Here is an 11,033-nt window from a genome sequence, read left to right on the forward strand (position 1 = left end):
CAAACACTCAGAAGACAGCCCACTAAACCCCGGGCCTGCAGTAAGGGCCTGTGCAAGGGCAGGGCATGGGAGCAGAACCTCGTGGCCCCACCCCACAACCTCGCCGCCCTCCCTGCACAGCCCTGCCTTCCTCTGGATCCCTTCCCCTTTCTCTCTCTCTCTCATGCTCCACCCAGCAGCAGCGCACCCAGCTTGTTCTTGCCTCAGACCTTTGACTGTGTCACCTTCTGTTCCTTACCATGTTTTATTTTCCACACAGAGTTATTGCTGTCTACAAGTCTAGCGTAGAACCTTTGCTTCCGTGTTTACGTACTATGGCCTCCGCTTGAACAGCAACTCCTCGAAAGCAGAGGGTTTGTTTTGTTTTATTCGCTATTATCTTCCAGGCACCTTGCAACAGTGCCTGACACAACACAGACCCTTCATAAATGTAGGCTGAGTATTTGGATGAAGGAAATAATGTACAAATGACTTTCTGTGCTTGATATGTCGGGGACTCGGTAAAACCACAAATGTCTGGGCCTCACCCTGGAGGGCTAGAGCCACTAGTTTTGGAGCATCTGAAGTCTTCAAATGCAGAATAGTTAATTCTGAGGTATAAGAGCCAATTGTTAAATACTGAGAAATTTTTTGTTGCTCAACACAGCCCTTGTTAAAAATTAGAGTATGTAGAACCACAATTAAATATATTGTCTAATTATATTCAACATAAGTACTCAAAGCCGGAATACTCAAAATTCATCACTATAATTCCTAATCGTGTTACTATATTGTACTATTATCTATGTTCTTAAGTGTTTTCTGTTGATTATATCTCATGGTGGAAGCGCTCTATGTGATTGTGTCTCATGGTGGAAGCGCTCTGTGTGATCGTGTCTCATGGTGGAAGCGCTCTGTGTGATCGTGTCTCATGGTGGAAGCGCTCTGTGTGATCGTGTCTCATGGTGGAAGCGCTCTGTGTGATCGTGTCTCATGGTGGAAGCGCTCTGTGTGATCGTGTCTCATGGTGGAAGCGCTCTGTGTGATCGTGTCTCATGGTGGAAGCGCTCTGTGTGATCGTGTCTCATGGTGGAAGCGCTCTGTGTGATCGTGTCTCATGGAAGTGCTCTGTGTGATCGTGTCTCATGGTGGAAGCGCTCTGTGTGATCGTGTCTCATGGTGGAAGCGCTCTGTGTGATCGTGTCTCATGGTGGAAGCGCTCTGTGTGATCGTGTCTCATGGTGGAAGCGCTCTGTGTGATCGTGTCTCATGGTGGAAGCGCTCTGTGTGATCATGTCTCATGGAAGTGCTCTGTGTGATCGTGTCTCATGGTGGAAGCGCTCTGTGTGATCGTGTCTCATGGTGGACGTGCTCTATGTTATGTGCTATTGCACATGTGTACCAGCTCTGCGCACAGTGATGTCTCCTTGGTAGCTTGAAAATGGCCACCATGGGAGTATTTACACCACAAAAATTGCCAAACACTATACATCAGCGCTTGGTCTCTCTGGAGAGCCAGCTGTTGAACATTTACCAGCATAGCAGCAGACACACTCAAGTATGACAACCACTGATGGAGGGAGAAGAGAGTGGATTCAGATCAGCCGTGCCAGTCACTAGCTGTGTGACCTGAGTAGTTAGTAAACCTCTCTGAGCCTAACTTTCCTTAACTCTAGACTGGAGCTGATTGTATCTTTCTCCTTCCCTGGCCCTTCCTGTCCCTGCCTGAGTCTAACTCAGAGGAAGAGAAAATGAAGGTAAAGAAATCATTCCTATGCTTGTCATAGGAGAGGCCCTCAGGAAAAGTCCTGTAGCTGCTCTGGGGAGCTGAAGGGAGTCTTTCCCTGAGGGGGGACTCTCTTGCTGGGTACTGAAATATGCAAACGTATTAGGTAGGCAAAGGGGGGGCAGGGGAAAGGTGTTCCTGTCAGAGTCACTGGAAAGAAACCTGAAGGAGAAAGACAGGGCATGACACTTTGGGATACTGTGGGTGCTTCCATTAGTCTAGAACAGTAGTTCTCACACTTTTAAGAGTGGGACCTCTTTACAAAGCTAAAAATTATTGAGGATCCCTAAAAGGTTTTGTTTATGTGGGATATATCCGTTGGTATTTATGGTGTTGAGTCAAAACTTTGAAAAATTTAAAAGATGTATTTATTGATGTAAAATAAGAATAATAAACCTATTGTGTACTCACACAAATAACATCTTTTGTGAAAAATAAATGTCTTTTCTAAAGCAAAAACTATTTCATGAGGACATATATATGTATGTATATGTATGTATGTATATGTATATGCATGTAGATATATATGTCATATGTATATATGTGTGTGTGCACATACACACAAATTTTTTTAAAAAATTTTATTTTTTTGTTTTTACAGATTTTATTTATACACGCAGAATAATTTTATTTCTTTATTTGAGAGAAAGAGACAGTGTGAGCAAGAGAGCACAAGCAGGGGGAGCAGCAGAGGGAGAGGGAGGAGCAGGCTCCCCACTGAGCAGGGAGCCCGATGTGGGGCTCTGTCTCAGGCCCCCCGAGATCATGACCTGAGCCGAAGGCAGCCGCTTAACCGATGGCTCCACCACACACAAATTTTTAAACATTTCTTTAAACAACCACATACTTGGTTGATTGAAATATAATGTAATTTAAGTAATTTGCTACTGTTGGCTATTTTCTTTGGTTCCTGTTTTGTTTTTGTAGTTGCAGCTATTGCTATAGGGAACCGTTTCATACATTAACCTTAGTCCTCGTTGTGGGGTATCCGAGTAAAATTCCTAAGAATGAAATTACAACATTAAGGAAGTATTACCATTCTTAAGGTCCTGGATCTGTATTTCTAAATTGCTTTCTGGAAAGACTGCACCAATTTGCATATCTACCAGCCCTGGGCAAAAGTTCTACTAATGGATCGCATATTTTGCATCAGCTTGTAAGCATCTAGCCTTGAATTAGGTCGATTCTGCCAGACCACAGTATCACATTGGATTTCAAATATTTTGACTTGGATTATGTATTAGATCAGGACAGCTCTTTCTTGAAACCAGGTTGGCGCAGTGGACGGGGGATTAGATAAGTAACTGTTTATGTTGTGGGAGTAGAAATGAGGGCTGACGTCATCAAGTTCATGGCCTGACAGAAAGGGATGCAGCTTGGAGAAAACTAAAGAAATGGGAAGAGGTCTGACTTTTCAGACGCCTTATTGTTAAATCAGCTTCAGCATAAGCGATCCTGATTATTTGGGGCCTGATGACCCTGAATTTTTATCCTTTTTCTGTCTCCTCCTGATGAGCAGGGATTTGACCAACTCACTTTTCATTAACACCTCTAGCAGAGGACTGGAAGAGGGAATAAAAGGAAAAGAAAATCAAAACCTCCCAGGCTTCTTCTTTGATTGGTGGGAAGATAAAATTAGAAAGTAAGTGAACACCCTCACAATCCCTGCTCTTTTTGATCCCCAAATCACAGAAAATTGAAAGATTGTCTTAGAAATGATTGGGAAGGTTTTTCTTTCGGTCCAAAAGATGCCTGATTTTTCTAGCTCTGGATAGTATGTCTCATCTCTTTTTAAACCTTTAGCATACAGAAGGTTTCCTGTCTCTCCAAGAGACTCTCAGGATTTTGTCCTATCTCAGAGCACTCATCCTCACTGCCAGGCCCAGTTTGCTTATCTGCATGATGAGTAGGAGGGGGTACATTAATCCAAGCTAAGTGCCCTCTTGGAGGGGGGCAGTAAAAATTGTAGGGCCCTCTCTCGTTGGCATTTCCTATGGGCAAACTACAGTTCCTTCCCATGACAGCGATGCGATTCTAAGTGCTCCTCAAACTTTATCACAGTCCAAATGAGGACAGGTACTGTTAATAGTGCCACAGTTTACAGATAAGGAAACTGAGACACAGAAGTTTTAGTAAGTTGGCCAAGGTCTCACACACAGTAACTTGAGGAGATGCATTTCCAACCAAGTCAGCCCTGGCCTCAAAGTGATTGCTCTCAAAACACCATGCTGTATTACCTCCATCAGAAAGCTTTTCTCAATGAGACCCTGGAGGGTTCAATCCTGCTGACTCTGCTTCCTGATATTGACCCCTTTAAACAGGTCTGGCTGGCTCGCCTCGAGCTGAAAATGGGAGCACAAGCATCATACCTCACTGCAGTATAAATTAAAGTGCTTGTTAAATAACTTGATTCATTTATTGGCCTTTGCTAGGAAAGTTTACTCGCTTTCCCCACGCCTCAGTTTATGTATCTGTCAAATGATCATGAAAATAGTATCTAGTTCAGGACATTGTTGTGAAAATCAAATGAGTTGATACATATACGTGAAGTGCTCAGAATGGTATCTGGCAGAGTGAAACTACTCTTTAAGTGCTGTTAATATCATCACATTATGTTATATTATACACTACAACTCTATGCCAGGCACTGTGCAAAGCATTGGAGAAAAAGGACTAAAGACAGGTGGGTTCTTCTCTTCAGGTCTAGTGAGGGAATTATTTTGAACAAGTAATGACAAAAGGTAAATGTTGGGGCTGTTTTGTCCTTACTCTCTGTATTGTCTCCTCTGTTTTCTTCACTACCCAACCCTCCCCCTCCATCGAATCCATGAACAAGGTCTACAGGCTCCAGGTCTAAAATATACCCCAGTCTCTTCAATTCCACTAATACTACCCTCTATGGAACCACCACAATTGCCATCTTGCCTCCTGTAGAAGTCTCTGGAAGTTCTCTTCTCATGTGCTCTCTCCGTCACCTCTACTAGCCATTCTCCTGCGTCATCTTGTTAAAATCTAAATGTAAATTTAAATGCTCCAGTGGCTTCCATTTATACTTAATATCTGAGCCCCTTACCCATGGTTGATGATGCTCTAGATAACCCGCCCCAGCCTCCTCTCTGACTCATGGTATACTTCTCTGTCCCAGTCACAGTGCCTTAGGACCCAGGTCTTCTTTTTGCTCCTGAGTTTACAAAGCTCACCCCTGCCACACACAGCTCAGGTTTCCTAAGAGGTGATGAAATCAATGCATTCTGCCCTCTCCCATGCGACCGCCACCCTCCAGAGAGCCTGGTGTTCCCTATCCCATTATCCTTTTATTGCCTTCTAGAAAAAGCACAATAAGCAATTATCTTGCTTGTTCACTCTCTGTCTCCCCACTGCTAGAATGTGAGATTCATGGGATCAGGACCTCTGCCTTTCATTTCACAACTATCTCCTGCATCTAGAACAGTGCCGGGCACATGGTAGACACTCAATAAATATCTGTGATTTGGATGACTGACATTAACTTAAACTGAATCCTAAAAGAAGGATGAGACTTAACCACAATGAGGATCGAGAATCCTTGAGGCAGGAGAACAGTATGTTCAAAGGTCTTGCTTGGAAGACTATGGTATCAGGTGAACTACAAAGAAGGCAAATGCAGCTGGAGTACAAAGAGCAAAGGAGGGCATGGTAGGAGATGAACCTGGCAAATGAGTAGGGCCAGAACATGCTGAGCCCTATAAGTCATGCTAAAGGTTGTAGACTTTTGTAAGGGCAATAGAAACCTCTTTTTTTTTAAAGGTTTTTTTTTTTCTTTATTTATTTGACAGAGAGAAACACAGCGAGAGAGGGAACACAAGCAGGGGGAGTGGGAGAGGGAGAAGCAGGCTCCCCGTGGAGCAGGGAGCCCGAAGCGGGGCTTGATCCCAGGACCCTGGGATCATGACCTGAGCCGAAGGCAGACGCTTAACAAATGAGCCACCCAGATGCCCCAATAGGAACCTCTTTTAAGACTTAAGCAACAGTTCAAGTTAGTGTTTTAAAAGAAGCTTCTATAACTAATGGGTGGGTTTAGAGTGGACACAACATCAGGTCATAACTCCCTTTCCCTTAACTCAAAATTAACAAAAATCCTGTGGGGTGAAAAATCACAGTATGATTATTTCCAAGCTGTAGATTAAAAAAGCAAAGGTTTGGGGCACCTGGGTGGCTCAGTCAGTTAAGTGTCAGACTCTTGATTTTGGCTCAGTTTGTGATCTCAGGGTCGTGAGATCAAGCCCTGCTTCAGGCTCCGCACTCAGCAGGGAGTCTACTTCTCTCCTTCTCCTGCCCCTTCCCCACCCCCAACGTGTGCATGCTCTCTCTCTCTCTCAAATAAATAAATCTTTATAAATAAATTAATTAATAAGCAAGCAAAGGTTCTGAGAGCATAAACAAGTTGTTGATGGTCAAGTTGACTTTATTCTGGCCTCTCTTGGCTTGAAGGAGCCATGGACAAAGAAAACAGGGATGTGCTTGAGGAGATCGCCTGACTGCCCTCCGTGTCTCTCCTCCTCCCTGTTCTAAGGAGGGAGGGCAACAGGCACAACATGCATTTAGCACCTTTGCTTGTAATAAATTTTCTACTTCCACTTCCTTGTGAAAAGAGCATCATGAATCTTGTGTCTTCTTTTTTTTTTTTTTTAAAGATTTTATTTATTCATTTGAGACACAGAGATACAGAGCGAGAGAGAGAGAGCATGAGCAGGGAGAGAGGCAGAGGGAGAGGGAGAAGCAGGCTCCCCGCCGAGCAGGGAGCCCGATGTGGGGCTCGATCCCAGTACCCTGGGATCATGACCTGAGCCGAAGGCAGTCGTTTAACCATCTGAGCCACCCAGGCGCCCCGAATCTTGTGTCTTCAAGAGCTTCTCTGCTCCATGAATTTTAACAACCTTCTATAGTGTGGAAACTTGGCCTCTTGTTGTCCATGGTTAACTTTCAAATCTCAGATGAGCAGATCCATTAAACCACTGGGCTGTAAGAGCAATAAGGCCAGTCATCCATCTGCCTCAATGTAGGTCAGTCTTCTTCACCTGTAACTGACGAGTCCTCTGCTCTGGTTTGCTTCCACATCGCTCCTCCGCCCGCTGGACTCCCCCAGCATGGTGACAGTCCAGAACTGTGGCGGCTGTGGGGGGAGGGGAGGAGGGAGGCAACAGTTACTGCTTCTCTACTATGTGCCAGGCTTCAGGCAAGGTGCTGGACATGCCTGGTCTCATTTAATCCATCCACAGCAATCCCTTCCCTGTTTGGTTGATTAAGAGAACTAAATCGGGGCGCCTGGGTGGCTCAGTTGGTTAAGCGACTGCCTTCGGCTCAGGTCATGATCCTGGAGTCCCGGGATCGAGTCCTGCATCAGGCTCCCTGCTCGGCAGGGGGTCTGCTTCTCCCTCTGACCCTCCTCCTTCTCATGCTCTCTGTCTCTCATTCTCTCTCTCACAAATTAAATAAATAAAATCTTTAAAAAAAAAAAAAAGAGAACTAAATCACGTTTTTGTTTTGTTTTTTGTTTTTTTTTTCAGGTAAAACCTACCAACATATTGGAATCAAAGTCAATATTCTCTTTTTGGACCATCCCCACACTGGCTCCAACCTCATTATTTCTCACATTGTGAGAACCCCCTTACAGGTGTTTGTCTCAGCCTCGGGTTTTTCTCCCAATGATTCCCTGCTCCGTTACTACCAGGCTCATCTGACTGCAGCACACATCTGACCAGGTTTCTGCCCTACTCAGAAATATACCCTGCCCCCCGCCCCCATTGCCCATGGTTTACTGCCCAGTAAGGAACAAAACCAATCATGCTAGAAGTACAATAAGAGAAGAGGGCTGTTAGGGCAATGTGAGGGGGACAAGTCATGATCCTTCTGCTGGGGGAGGAGACACATGTCTCTTTAGCTTTTCCCTTTTTGCCTTCTGTATTGGGGTTTGGAAATAGCTCTTGTCCTCTGAGGCTAAGGGAGGGACGTCTGTTTCACAGACAGTGGCTGAGCTGGGTCTGGTGGGGGATCAAGGGATCTCTCTAAAAAAATGCGGCGCTATGAGCGAAGGCCCTGGAAGGTGCAAGCCGTGGCCCTGGCTGTCCCCGAGACACATAACTGGTAGTTACTGCCCCGTGGAATCTTGCTCTCAGGGCTCCAAGGAGCAACATAGCAACAAGCAGTGAGTTGTTACGGTCAGGCTGGCTGGGAGTTTATCTGATGCTAGTGCCCATGTGAACTGCATGATGATTTATGGAGCTCAATTTCTCCACCAGTATAGGCAAACAGATTTAGTAGCACAGTGAGGGAGCGCTTAGGGAAAAGCAGCCTCCCCACCCCCGCCATTGCCCCAGCTCCACCCCTGTGGAATACTGAAACACTGATTTGGATCGAGGCCATGGAAAATAAGGCCACAGGGCCAGGGCAGAGCTTCTGGTGTGACAAGGAAAATGATTCAAACAACAATAACAACCCTGGAATTCAAATGCCTTGGTGTGTCTTTAGCTTTTCCCTTTTTGCCTTTCATATTGGGCTTTGGAAATAGCTCTTCTCCTATGAGGCTAAGGGAGGGGTGTCTGTGTCCTGGGAAGGTAAAGTAGACACCACAAGGGTACCAATAAAGGGGCTCAGAGAAAGGGAGGCTTCATCTGTCTGCCGAGGCATTTCCTGTCTAGACTTAAAGCTAAAAGGGCAAAGAGAGTCTTTAACATTTTCCCAGCTCTGCTCATTGGGACCAAGGGCTCCAGAGAGGGATTAGGTCTAAATCATAGCTAGTAATAAAGAGGGTCCACTTTCCCAGGCTCCTTCTCTATGTATGTTGCTTTCATGAAATTTGGCAGCTTAAGGTCAATGCATTTGATTTATCCTTGAGGGTAGATTAGTCCCAAAGTTTAGAGTTGCTATGCCCCAGGGCCACACAGAGAAGAAACAAGGGGGACTCGAATTCAAGCCTTGTGGTTGGTTTGTTTGGGACTCCGGCGGGCTCTGACAGCAGGCTTTAAAAGCAAGGGTGGAGATAGTCAGCGTCAGCTGCATTTGGCCAAAAGCAGAATTCCCTCTATACATGCACATTAACCCATCCTAGGCCACCTGCCCCTCTTGTTCTACTTCTGCACACCTTACACTTTCTCACTAGGCTTGTGCGTGCATCTAGCCAGTCCATAGGAGTCACTTGATCTATAGAATTAATGCAACTCCTATAAAAACCTCAGCATGGTTTGTGAGACATAGACAAGCTTATTCTAAAATTTGTATGAAAAGGGGAATATGCTAGAAGGGCCAAAGTAATTTTTAAAAAGAGAAATAGGGCGCCTGGGTGGCTCAGTTGGTTAAGCGACTGCCTTCGGCTCAGGTCATGATCCTGGAGTCCCGGGATCGAGTCCCGCATCTGGCTCCCTGCTCAGCAGGGAGCCTGCTTCTCCCTCTGACCCTCCCCCCTCTCATGTGCTCTCTCTCTCTCTCTCTCTCATTCTCTCTGTCTCAAATAAATAAAATCTTAAAAAAAATAAATAAAAAGAGAAATAAAGTGTGAATAAAGAATAAAGAATCCCAGTGTTAATTCTCAATGTTAAGACTTAATATATAGTTACAGTAATCAAGACAGTATGGTATTGGCAAAGAGATAGGCACACAGATCAAGGGAACAGAACAGAGAGCCCCACAACAGACTCCCACACTCACCCAACTGATTTTTGACAAAAGTGCAAAAGCAATTCAATGTAGGAAGGACAGTCTTTTTGGCAGATGGTGCTGGAGTGATAGAACACTGCTATGAACTGAATTGTGTCCCCCACATTGTTCCCCCCCACAAATTCATGTATTGAACCTCTACCCCCAGTGTGACTGTATTTGGAGATAGGGCTGTTAAGAGGTATTTAAGGTTAGGGGCACCTGGGTGGTTCAGCCGTTAAGCATCTGCCTTCAGCTCAGGTCATGGTCCCAGGGTCCTGGGATCGAGCCCCGCATTGGGTTCCCTGTTACGCAGGGAGCCTGCTTCTCCCTCTTCCACTCCCCCTGCTTGTGTTCCCTCTCTCGCTGTAAATAAATAAATAAAATCTTAAAAAAAAAGAAGAGGTATTTAAGGTTAAATGAGATCATAAGAGTGAGGTCCTAACCTGCTAAGTATGGTGAACTTAAAATAAGGGGAAGAGAGAGAGAGCTTTCTCTCTCCTTCATGTGAGGACACAGCAAGAAAGCAGCAGTCTGCAGGTCAGGAACAAGGCCTTCCCCAAGAATGCAGCCCTGATCTCAGACTTCTGGACTCTGGAACTGTGAGAAAATTAATTTCTATCGTTGAAGCACCGCAGTCTGTAATACTTTATTATGGCAGCCTGTGATAACACAGACATCTACAAGCAAAAAGAAAAAAAAGAAATTCAATGTAAACTCCACACTTTGTACAAAAATTAATGCAAAATGGATCATGGACTTGAATGGAAAATGCAAAACTACAAAACTTTCAGAAAGAAACATAGGAGAAAATCTTTGTAACCTAGGACTAGGTAAAGAGCTCTTAGACTTGACACTAAGTGTCTGTTCTATAAGAGGAATAATTAATATATTTTTTATCAGCATGAAAATCAATATTAAAAATTTTTGCCTTGTGAGCAACTCTTTTAAAAGGATACAGAGACAAATATACAGATTGGAAGAAAATGATTTGTAAATCACCTATTGGATGAAGTATTTCTATCAAGGATATAGAAAGAACTCTCAAAACTCAACATTTAAAAAAATAATTAGAAAGTAGGCAAACAACATGAACAAACATTTATCAAAGAAGATTTACAGATGTCAAATAATCACATGAAAAGATGTTCAGCATATTAGCCCTTGGGGAATTACAAATTAAAACCAAAATGAGATTGAGGTGCCTGAGTGGCCCATTCGGTTGGGCGCCCAACTCTTGGTTTCAGCTCAGGTTATGATCTCATGGGTCCTGGGATCGAGTCCCATGTGGAGCCCCTGGGGAGTCTCTCCCTCTGCTCCTCCACTCCCCGCTCTCTCTCTCGCACTCTCTCTCTCTCAAATAAATACACAAATCTTAAAAAAAAAAAAAAAACCCACAATGAGATATCTCTATACCCCAACCAAAATTACTAAAAAAAAAAAAAAAAAAAAAGGCAGTAACACCAAATGCTGGGGAGGATGTGGAGAAACTGGCATACATTGCTGGTAGGAATTCAAAATGGTACAGCCACTCTGGAAAACAGTTTGGCGATTTTTTACAGAAGTTAAACATAAATTTACCACATGACCCAGCAAT

The sequence above is a fragment of the Mirounga angustirostris genome, unplaced genomic scaffold (assembly GCF_029215605.1).
Source record: "Mirounga angustirostris isolate CCGP_5_RB_7025 unplaced genomic scaffold, mMirAng1.0.hap1 SCAF_4, whole genome shotgun sequence".
Classification (NCBI taxonomy): domain Eukaryota; kingdom Metazoa; phylum Chordata; class Mammalia; order Carnivora; family Phocidae; genus Mirounga; species Mirounga angustirostris.